Below are 12,965 nucleotides of genomic sequence, written 5' to 3'. Positions count from 1 at the left end.
CTTTTTACGGTTTTTATTATCTTGTAATCTGATACTCATGCTTTTATTTGTTGAATTTAAGACGATGTGTGGCTAGTTATCTTTTGTTAGGGGCGAGGTTTGAAGCCCCAATTATGTAGAACATATGTTTGTTTAAACTTAGTTTCTTGATCTGTGGTGTGGATTGGTTGTTTATCTCTGATTGATTGAAAACTTTTGCATGTGTTTGTTTTATGGTGGCCAACATAGGATTTATGCATGTAATTGGAGCTAGGTTTAGAAAATAATTCACCTAATCGTCTTGTTTTCTAATCCACAAGTATGCAAGGCTTTGAACAAAATTTGATGTTTTAAACAACTAGAAGAGCATGCTAGGTAGGCATTCCACACTAGACTGCAACTCTATAATCAATCGTTTCCATGAGATCTTAATGCTTCAAATATGTTGACACTATATGTGTTGTTGATAGGATAGCGTTCTATACCTTGATTGCATGTTTGATAGGCTTAGCTATTGTGCGTTCACGTAGACTAAGTAATTAGGGAAACATTAATAAGGGACATGATCTGCTCCGACTTGTTTCTTGGTTGATTTCTGTTCACACCTTAGTAATTGAAACTAGGTTAACTTAACATTGTTCGAAAGTAATTGGTGGTGGATTTCCGAGTCTCTAACATATTCTCCATCTTATTTTCTCAAAATCAAAAATCAAATTTGTTTTCCTTTTGTTTTCTCTTTTATTTTCGTAGGAACATAAAAACCCCAAATCTGTTTCAACTTAGGATTGCAACGCACTCTTCTATCCCCTCTCTGACCCTCCGTCTTTCTTTCTTCTTTTCTAGTGTTTGACATTTTCTTTAGTTTAGTTCAGATTTTTGTTATTCTTTTTTATGTGTTAGTTTAGTTTAGTTTAGTTTTCTTTTGTGTGAATTATAAAGTTACCCTCAATCCCCGGCTTGAACGATCCCTGCTTACTCTATATTGCTAACGACTACATCTTGCAGGGTTAAGTTGAGCGCCTATTTTGGGCGTATCGTTCAAGCCGGGGATTGAGGGTAACTTTATAATTCACACAAAAGAAAACTACACTAAACTAAACTAACACATAAAAAAGAATAACAAAATCTGAACTAAACTAAAGAAAATGTCAAACACTAGAAAAGAAGAAAGAAAGACGGAGGGTCAGAGAGGGGATAGAAGAGTGCGTTGCAATCCTAAGTTGAAACAGATTTGGGGTTTTTATGTTCCTACGAAAATAAAAGAGAAAACAAAAGGAAAACAAATTTGATTTTTGATTTTGAGAAAATAAGATGGAGAATATGTTAGAGACTAGGAAATCCACCACCAATTACTTTCGAACAATGTTAAGTTAACCTAGTTTCAATTACTAAGGTGTGAACAGAAATCAACCAAGAAACAAGTCGGAGCAGATCATGTCCCTTATTAATGTTTCCCTAATTACTTAGTCTACGTGAACGCACAATAGCTAAGCCTATCAAACATGCAATCAAGGTATAGAACGCTATCCTATCAACAACACATATAGTGTCAACATATTTGAAGCATTAAGATCTCATGGAAACGATTGATTATAGAGTTGCAGTCTAGTGTGGAATGCCTACCTAGCATGCTCTTCTAGTTGTTTAAAACATCAAATTTTGTTCAAAGCCTTGCATACTTGTGGATTAGAAAACAAGACGATTAGGTGAATTATTTTCTAAACCTAGCTCCAATTACATGCATAAATCCTATGTTGGCCACCATAAAACAAACACATGCAAAAGTTTTCAATCAATCAGAGATAAACAACCAATCCACACCACAGATCAAGAAACTAAGTTTAAACAAACATATGTTCTACATAATTGGGGCTTCAAACCTCGCCCCTAACAAAAGATAACTAGCCACACATCGTCTTAAATTCAACAAATAAAAGCATGAGTATCAGATTACAAGATAATAAAAACCGTAAAAAGGGAGAGTATGAGAGCCACGAATTCACTTTTAGGCAGCCTTAGATGGAAGTACTCCTTCAAGATAAGTCACGGCAGAAGCTTGGTGGAGGATGGAAGATGGATTGCACGGTTTTTCTTCTTGAAGACTTGGGAATTTTTGAGACTTTGTGTGCTAGGGTTTGGGAGCAGAAGATGGCGCTGTAGGATGGTGTCTTTCAACGTGTTCAGAGCCTCTATATATGTAGAACGCACAGCCTAAGTTTCCTTTTCCAATTCTGCTTTGAAAGCCTCCCCTAGTTGCTTGAGGATTACCCTACTTGGTGCATAATTAAATGATTTTCAAGCCTCAATAATCTTCCAAAAATCTTGATGAATCATTCTAGGACTCTCCTTCATATTTTCAGCAGCAATAACCTTCCAAAAATGCCCTGGAAATCCGTTCAAAGAAGAATCTTGGCCAAAATGCCCTGTTTTGACTAGGATTCGATTTCTGACTCTGAAGCTTCCTTCTTGGACAAGGAACGACTTCGTCTTGACAAGTTTCTGGATGGTTCTTGACTTCCACGTGCTCTATGACATCATATCATCTAGAATGATCAATAACCTTCTGGAAAAACTCCAAGAAAATCGCCGGAAAAGATCTCCCAAAAAGCTTCGTGAAAAGCTGACAGTTTCTGCCTTATCGGGAAGCATATTTTGACTTTGATTTCCTACTGCCTCGTTGACACTTCTGACCAGTTATTTGGCTGTGGTTGAAGTATAAAATCATGTCTTTAAGGATCGCTGGTACTTTCTTCAAATTTGCAGATGGAATGATGCAAGAATTGCTCCTCAAAACCGTTCCCAGAAAGCTGATTCTGAAACTGCAGTTTTCTGCTTTGCAGCAACTGTTTTGCACAATGAATTCCGTGGACTTCCCTTGTAATTTCTGGCCAAATGGTAATCAAACTTGGTCCTCTGCATCAGTACTTCATTATCCATGGCTCCATTGCTCCCTTTCAGCTCTTATTTCTCTTGAATCACTCCACGAACTACCTAAAAAGAAAACAAAGTTAAAACTGACTTTTTAAAGGAAATAGCTAAGAAAAGTGTAAGGGATTTCACACGTTATTCGTCGCATTTATGCTCCTATCATCTGCTACTATAGTTATGGGGGTAACGGTAGAGGTTGCTGGAGACTCATAAGTATGTAGTTAAAGTAGGGTTCCGAGAGTATTCTTCTTTTATTGTCTAGATGAGACTTGATTTGCTTCTTGATGGTTAAGTTAGCAAATAGAACATTATCACAGCGGTGATTTATGTTGTCCTTTCTGTGGGAAGGATATGGAATGTTAGAAGGAATCATGTCTGCATGTTTTCCTTATACTGATTTGTGTGAGTTGTTGATTGATGTTCATGAGTTACTCATACGGGCTTGCAAAAGCTTACCAGGTTTGTTGTGTGGCAACCCGGTGCACCATTCAAGTCGTGTAGGGGTTAATCCTACAGGTCAGGGTAATCGTGGCTGAAGCTGAGGTAGCTTGTTGGCAGCAGAACGGGTAGGAAGCAAATTTTGTTGGCTTTGCCAGTGTATGACTTCCGCTATGTAGTAGGCTCTGAGGAGCATTTACATTTTATTTTGTGATGACAATTTAATTCGTAAGTTTTGTAATATATGACTCTGTGGAGCGGGTCAATATATGAAATTGTGGGTTCAGGGCATCAATATGTACTTGCTGTAAAGGGAAGATGTCTCCATGTACCTTGTATTGATGGCTGAACGTTCGCGCATGTATAATTTATGGGATTATATATCAATTTTCATGTGTGTAAAATCAGGGGCGCGACAGATAATGCCTCTGCTTTGCTCTGTTCTTTTGCAAGTTGATCCTACAAAGAAAATGCAACCCCGATGATACACCTTATCAGCAATATCAGCCTAAGAAATAACAAAGTGAAAAACTAATTGGATTATCATTTTCCTAGATAACTCCTTATGATTATTCTACAACAAGTCATTATACTGCACTTGTTGTTTCTCTATCTCTTAACAACCCAACATCCATATAGAATAGAAAGTTCAAGAGAACTCCATTGATGATCAAATGTGACACTAAACCAACATACTAACCTTGAGAGAGAGAACTTCAGGTGTATATTCAGCTAAACCAGTCTTGTTAGAGCCATTATGATGGGAGTCGAGCAACCCCCTGACCTGGTCAGTTCTTAACTTATCTAAGATTCCTCGGAGCGCTTCATTTTGCTTAAGATAGTCTTTCACCTACAAGTTTACATTAGGGGTAATAAGCAAAACAAAATAGATGAACACATATATAAAACTAATTTCTACTCCCGGAACAGAAGATTCTGCATTTATCATTAATTATTCCACATCAACACGCTATTTCATATTGCAAGCTCATATTAGATGGACTCACTACTATTCCAACACAAGTGTCAGCTTAAACAATATCACCTATTTTCATGCACAACTGACAATTTTTTCAACCTAGTTAATGGGAACCTAAACCGCCAAATAATACTACAAAAAAATATAAGTAAAATAATTAATTGATAGATGCACTGCTAGGCAATAGTAGAGTTCCTTGAACATAAGCTATATTATGTCAATTCTCATCAATTAGGCCACCAAAAGTACCTGATTCTCCCAGTGCAGAGCTATACTCATAGCCTCCTGAAGAGAACTAGATAAATTAGAGTTTTCCTCAAATAGCCTTTCTATCTCCGAAGATTGGGAATCAATCTGCCACCATTTACAAAAAGTGAGTTTGCTGTGAAACAACATATATACAAAAGAACGAAAGAAAAATGGCATTGGAGTCTATAGAAAAATAAATACACAAAAAAAAAAATGCCAATAGAAAAATAAGACTTACCTCCATTAAAAGCTTTCGTCTACTTCTTTCCAATTTCTCAATCACTACAACCATGCCATGCATGTGCTTCTCGAGTATCTCCTTGTCTTCCTGGCCATGAAAGCATTAAGTAAATCAAGTATCAAAACATAATTTTATAGGACCAACAAAACCGAGAGAAGGTACAGTTAATCAATCAGTCATACTATGTTCATAGTAAACATGCTTTTTATTATGGTCATAGCAAGTGGACTACCTTTGTGACCATGCTGAGAAACCCCCTCAAAAGTTCTATGCATTAACCAATTCACATTTTGATCAATTGTGACTGAGATTACATGCCACTGAATTCTAACCTCTAAGTATTCCATCCTATTTTTTCCTTCCCCCATTCTTAGATAAAGATAGTACAAAATTTCCGTAAAGATGAACATCAGGCAAATAACTTACTACTGAAAATCCCTTGCTGGCCACTTTGTCTGACACTTCTGCAATAAAAGAACCAGAGGGTAACAACATAGAAACAACAATCAGAAGCTCTACCGCTTTTGTAAAAGACTATTTTAGAAGAGGTTAATCATACTAAAAGGCCACACAACAAAATCGACAGAACCATAAAAGGGATCTAGGCTATTGTAACACAGCCAAAGGCGATGAATAATAATACTTCACAAAACTAAAAATCCAGAAGAGGTGTAACTCCAAGTACTCAACGGTCAAGGGATCTAAGTTCATAAAACTTATATTAGATAGAGAGGAAGGTATGAATGTATCACCAAATGTACAAACAAATTACAGCAATAAAAACAATAACAATGCTAGCTCTCTAAAATTCTACCCTCAATTAATCATATTGGGTAAAAGTTAACCAAACCCAGAAGACAAATCAGAAAATTTCATACAATTTTCAAACGAAAAGGCACCAAGAATAATCAGAATAGTCGATTTCTCAATATGGGTAAGCCTCAATTAATCATATTGGGGGAGAACTATCCACACCCAGAAACCAAATAAGAAAATTTCTTGCAAAATTTAAACCAAAAAGCCACCAAGAACCATCAGAATCTACAATTTCTCAACATGGGTTATGCAATTACACAAACACAAAGTCTAACGATTAAGCCTTTTCATCACAATCACCCAGTTATGAACATTTCGTTTCACAAATCAGATGAACAATCATCAAGAACAACAAAACCCCCAATTAGAATCAGAAAGCAATACCTCTGGCTTGTTGTTGATCAACGACTCTCGAAGCCATTCCTAAATCTTTGATTCAAAATCAATCCTTTCAATCTTTTTCTCTGTGAAGAACAAGAAGAAGAAGTGATTCATAGAATGAATAAGAATTTGGTGCCGAATGGCCCCCTTTATAGAGCTAGGAAAAGAGCAAAGCACATACGAAAGAGAGAGGGAGGAGAGAGAAAGTGGATATGGAGGAATCTCTCCTCCGTCACCGATCTCCGACCACCGGGGTGGGCTCACCGTGGCCACCATATTCTTCGCCTTCCTCTGATGAGTCAACGCCAGGTTGCACCTCGGAGATGAGCCACAAAGAGATCTCTGCGAATTCGTTTTCTGGGGCTTTGAGGTTTTGGTTCAATTAGGACGGGGAGAGAGAGGGATAGGGTTTGGGGGAAGAGCCGGAGAAGGGTCGGGTTCTGGTCTGAGGAGGAGAAGGAAGAAGAGGACGGTTCGGTTCGGAGATGGAAGAGGAGGTTGGGTGCTGAACAGAAAGGAAAGTGGGAGGAGATGGATAGGGCTTCGGGGAAGGGCGAGAGAGAGTGAGTAAAGTAAAGTGGGAAAATTTTGTTTCCCGCATGTACCAAATTTTTTAACTTAGTCTTTCCGCGTTTTCAAAAATTTTGAAATCAAAATATAGACATCAGTCAACAGTAAAAATGACGTCAATTATATGCATACAAATCAGAATTTGAGAAATCGATGTTAATGACATTTTTTTACATCGCAGGAATTCCTCACCGATGTAATTGTCGTGATGTCTAAGAGCAAAATTCTAGTAGTGGAAAGTTTAATTTTTCTGTTTTATTTCTATTTAGCTTACAAGCTATGGGTTCTTTTTACACCTAGTTAATGAATCTTTCGGAGTACCACAATTGAGTACATTGACGAAGGGAGATTCATAGTAGTTTTTTTTTGTGTTGATGGAATTGTCATAGTTTGTAGGTTTTCAAATAAGTGATCTTCATTGTACTAGTGGATGGTACCTGTATTCGCTTACCTACTTGACCACTGATTTAGGGTACGTACAAGCACATAGGGTGTATTTGTATGTGCCGTTCTGGCTTTGGGATTAAATGAAATTTCTATTACTGTGTCAAAAAAAATTATTCCACACTGATATCTATGTGTATTAACAACAATAATACAAACGGATATCCGTGTGAGATGCAAACATGTCACTTCTAACAAATGTTGACACAGATGTCAGTGGGAAAGTAGCAATTGCTATAGATAACTATGTCAAACAACATACAGATATCAGTGTCATTTCAACATTCACATGGACGACAGTGTGAAAATTCATTATTACAGATGCCTGTGGGAAATAAAATTATTTTGCAAATTATAATTTTGTTATTACTAACAGATATCTGTGTATAAATAGTTCACACAAATATCAGTATAAGTTAAATATTTGGTACATACAGACATCTGTGAGAAAGTCTAACCATGCTGATTTCAGTAAGTAATAGTGTGAGCATGTTCTTATGTAGGACCCATTCATTCAATTCACACGGATATCTGTATCTACAAGTTAAAACCCACTGATTTTTTAGCAGTGTGAGAGTCAGGCTTAGTTTGGGATTGCTGTGCTCTGAGAAGAAACATTTCCGAACTTGTTGTGAGAGGAAGCACTTTCGAACTTGCTGTGAGAAGAAGTAGATAAGTGTTTGGTAAGCTGTTTTCAAAATTGCTGTGAGAACAAAAAAGCAATTTCTAAGTGTTTGGTAAGTTGCAAGGCAAAAGTACTTTGACTAGGTATAATTACCAAAATGATCATACATGTTAAGATATGCTATTAAACTGCATTATTTTATTTTTTTGATTATGTAACCATACCAATTAAATAAAAAAAATTCTCATGTATTATCCTTGTACCCTTGCTTGGACTTGATAAAAGATTTACCTTAAACCCTTAAATATGCATATTATGTACTATTACACAAAATAAGTCCACAATATTTGGACTAATTCCCCAGAAACCATTACACAAAATATACTAAAGTCGCTTGAAATTTGCAACTAGATGCTAAGTAGATGCATCCATTCAGATATTGAAAAAGGTACAAGCCATGTAAACATCCGCAAGGAATTGAGAACTGCGTGCATCAGATGAATACAAAAGCATCAAACTCACATTTCACACAAAATTTACATATTTATGTTACTGACAACATCTTGCAAATGTACTAGTACATCAATCGTCAACTTTTAACAAAATGTAAACAGAAATATTCACAACACCAAAAGTATTGTAGTGTGAATCTGCATAAAGCCAACAAACGAGGAATCGGCAAATAGATCATATCCTACTCCTCATCCCATTCGTCGTTCTTGTAGGATACCGAAGTGTCAACTTTGTGAATCTGCATAAGGCCAACAAACAAATGGATCCATCATCAGCAAATCTCTTTCCATTTCTAATCTAATCAGTCATCAACGAATCAAAATTACTGATAGAGTTGCAACAAAACCTAGAGAATCATTACAAAGAGCATATATACATCAAAACCTAAAGGACCATTACAATCTCCTAGAAAGTTCAGGCCTAACAAACAAAATAGGAAAATGACAATCCGTACAAGATTTTAACAAACACAAACAAATCAAAAGCCAGATAAATACCAGTCTCTTGTAAAGCTAATCGAACATCATTTTCTTCTAGACCAGTTGATGTCTCCTTCCTTCCCATTTGCAGATCTAGAATCAAAGAGATAAAAGATAAGCCAGCAGAATAGAATGCATGCTTTATGCTCTCAAAAACCAATTTAAATGTCTCTACAAGATAATCATGTAGTCAGAAATGTAAAGTAGTAAAAAGTAAACAATAGAGTCTATCAAAAACTAGTACCATTAAGTTTGCGATTAGAATGGGAGAAAAGAATATACATACATCAGTTATGTTTAATAGCCATAAAGGAAAATAGAGAGAATAGAAGAGAACTAAGCATGAAAAACTTGTGAAATTGTATTGATTAATCATTCTATTATGTACACAGCTATTTATACATCGATGGTTGTTAACTTAGCCTCCTAAACTTTAAGGAGGAAATAACTAAATGATTCTACATCCTCGGAACCACGTATTCAGTAGCTGCAATCAATTCCAGCAACAATCAATTGCTCAGTAATTATATGCCAAGAACAAGTAGAAGAATACTTCCAGGTGCATTTTGAGAGAATAATGGTAATGAAGTGTGAAAGCAAGAGAAAAATTAAACTAGCTAAGCTACTAGAATGAAAATTGATTCCTATCTAAAACTTTGAAGTTAGACCCATAAACTTAATAGATTTCCAGCAACTCAATGCAAGAAAGGGATTTTTACCCCCCTTCTTTCTCTTTAAGCTCAAGAAACTGACATGAACATTGAAGCCACAACTACGTACTTGAAAATCTATTAGAAATTCCCCACCCAGTCCTTTTTAGAATTAGAAATGGTTATGAAACATGAGCACAAACAATGCAGTACACACAAACACGAGCTATCCACAAATCACAACACTCAAACTTGTTTTGGCATTTCACCAAACTTCTTGCATGCACAACCCATTATCCCAAACTTCACCTACAAAATCATTATCTACCAGAGTCGATAAACACAAGCACAACCAATGATGAGAATAACATGACACAAGCGATCCACTTTTATCAAAATAAGCACATGGTCTGTTTCCCTTCTTATATTCTCTTCAATTTTCTTTCTGTAGATCTAACAATTGCTACATCACCCACCCAACACGAAAATTGTTGCAAAACACAAAGCCAATGAACAATCCAAACTATATAGCAATCAAAAACAAAAACAAAAACAAAACCTTTATGCTTCATATCTCAAATTAAGCAAGGCAGAAACTTCAATAATGCTTAAAAGCACAAACCCAACTCACAAAACAACAAGAATTACATGAGCAAGAACTTGATACAACATCAAGGAGCAGCACAGCAAGTTTAGTTCTTGGAGATGCTTGCCCAGAAAAAGCGCCAACAACTAGTCATTTAGGCGTAGGCAATTAGGCTACTAACGCCTCTGCACCCACCAACAATGCTACTAAAAATCTGGGCATTCGCAGAAAACACCTGAGAATTTTGGGTTTTCGATTAAAGCTTCAAACTCCCTCTCGATTTGTTTCCATGTATTTTTGATGGCAAAGAGGAAGGAGTCAAGGAGGAGAATGGATTTGCAGATGAAAGATTGGGTTTAGGCATATAGTTGTCTCAATGTCATTTTTAGAAAAGAAGGAGGACAGAATTGGTAGTTCAATATATTTCATTAATTGTCTACTGTTGCTCCATGTTTTTCCCCAAAGCAGCTCTAAAAGCTAGGAATTGTGGCTTCTTAAAACCAGCTTTAGGGAGAAGCTATTTGGACCAAAAGCAGTTTTGGAAAATTTTACCAAACACCATCCTCTAGACCCAAAAGCAGAAGCAGAAGCAGCCCTAAAGCAGCTCAGGAATCAATCCCAAACTAGGCCTCAGTGTGTTTAAAATTTGTGTGGGTTGCTCTTTTTGCTAGTAGTGAATGGTGTAAGTTTGACATAGTAAAAAAAAAAGTTATTGTATAGTTCTAAACCATGTCCACTATGGTCCGAACTAATATGTCAGAATAATTAGTAATTGAGTATTTATTGCTTATCATAAATGAGTAGAGAAGTAATATGGGAGGAACTCGAATGCTACCTTCTCTTCCTTCCATTTTAGTATGGAACAAGTTGCCATTTGGATGTATTTGAGTGATATATTTCCCGAAGCATTTTGCGAGAACTGAGACCTAACCTCTTATGAATTTTTGGTGTTAGAAAATTCAGATCACCTTCTGAATTCCCTAACCAAAGACTGAAACCGAATGAAGACAATTGTGAGACAAACTTATGCAAGCAAACACAAGAAGTTGTTGACGATGTTCAGTCAAACAGCTGACCTACGTCCTTGGGTGATGATGATGGTCGATCCACTAGATAAGAGGAAGATTACAACTTAAAGAATATTTTGGTTCTTCCCACTCTAGAATTATCTCTCTCCTCACAACCCAAAACTCTCAACAGAGAATTCCCAAATATATCCGATCTCTCAAAGCTTGCAACTCTCTAAAGTCTCTTAATTGATCCACACACGGATCTCTCTAAACGATCTCTGAATGACACCCTCCAGAATGAGTCTCTTTCAACCCACAATGCGAGAATCTTCAAACCCTCACATCTTCTCTAAAGGTGTCTTCCAATACCCGAAAGCACACACCAAAGCAATAACCTTGAATGTCTATTTATAGACTCACAATTAGTCCAACTCCTGATAGGATCTTTAATTCTAAACCTTTACATCTAAGGAAAAACTCCAAGAGTCCTAGATACAGTAGAACAAGTTACCCAAAGCCTTATGAAGTACAAAATCCAAAACAAATAAAGAATTAGTTTTGAGCCACAACCCTAAGAGCCGACTCTGGTATGCAGTATCAACATAAGGAATTCACGCAATACTAAAACATCACACAAGAGAAATTGGAAGTTAGCATATTTTTGGCTTTACTAGTGAAACACTCTCGATACGCGAACCTCCAAGCTAAAGAGAAAATACAAAGAAAAAATTGTACTTGAGAATCTTCGAGTGAAAAATACAGATATTGAAAGGATGATTGTGCACGATTTGCACAAGCCAGAAAAGGTCCTTGTTCAAAAGATTATAATTAACCCGAATTTTCATTCAGCGTATTTGAATAAATCTTTTTCCTAGGAATATAATGGAAAACCATTTATGAATGTTTTGGAGAGAGAGTGTTTTTTCTCTCTCACCTAAACCCTAAGGCCTCCCGGTTGTAAATCTCTTCTCGTCCGGCGGCGCCCGGACGTCGGCCTGGCCTTCGGGCCTCCGATTGTCATGGGATTTGCTGCCGGACGGGTGAACTACTGCCCATGGGACACCCTTGGGATTCTCTCTGGTGTTATGTCAGTTTGATTTGGCTGGGATGGTAGAGCTGGTGGGGGTCGTGCTGTCTGGGCCGGCATTCGTCCCCGTTGATGGTGTTCTTGGATTGCCGGCGTCATGGAACTCGATCGATGGCGGTGTGATTTTTGCAAGGCTGGGATCGGGGATGGTTTTGGTCTATTGTGATGCAGGTCGCGGCGGCGTGGCTTGGGTGACAGATGATGCGAGGTCGTGGCGGTTTGGATCTTGGACTGATGGCGCCGCCATGGTTTCGATCGAGGGCGTTGGGCCGCGGAGTAGAGGAACCCAGATTAGGGATGTTTTGTTCAGTTCGATGCAGGTCGGCGGCGTGGCTAGGAGCGAGTGGTTCGCTCGCTGCCATGGAGACGTGGATCTTGACGACGTTTGTCATCGGAATGGATCGGACGGAACTCTGCCGGCAGGGGCCGTACGACGGATTGATGGAGAAGACGGTGGACTGGGCCCAAATCAGGTTGCTGGGCTTGGAGATCTCCTTGGTATGCCCTATTGGGCTTAATTGTTTGGGCTGAGGTTCTACCTTAGTCCATCAACTTCTATTTAGGCTAGGGTTTAGGCTTTTGGCCCAAATCTATGTTTTTAGTTTTTGTCTAATTACCATATGTTCCCTTGTATTAGGAACCCAACGAGTGTTTTGTTTCGGCTTGTCTATTTGCTATGTTTTTTCCATAGTTTATAGGCTCGCTGTTTTGCGAGCGATAAGTTCTAATATAGTAGGTCTATCCTATGTACCACTGTGGCTCCTCCACGAAATCTTGTCTGGCCATTGTTATGTGTCAGCGGATGGGTATGTAATGACATTTTTGGCATGTGCTATTATCAATGGAATTACCATTATTTCAAAAAAAAAAAAAAAAAAAACTTTTTCCTAGGACTTTGGAATAGATACTAGTATACGAAAAATTAATATCACCATATGACCAACTCTATGAATAAAACAAAATCTAGTAGTTCGGTTTACTCAACTCAGA

The sequence above is a fragment of the Rosa chinensis genome, chromosome 5 (assembly GCF_002994745.2).
Source record: "Rosa chinensis cultivar Old Blush chromosome 5, RchiOBHm-V2, whole genome shotgun sequence".
Lineage (NCBI taxonomy): Eukaryota > Viridiplantae > Streptophyta > Magnoliopsida > Rosales > Rosaceae > Rosa > Rosa chinensis.
Note: the sequence above shows the minus strand (reverse complement) of the source record.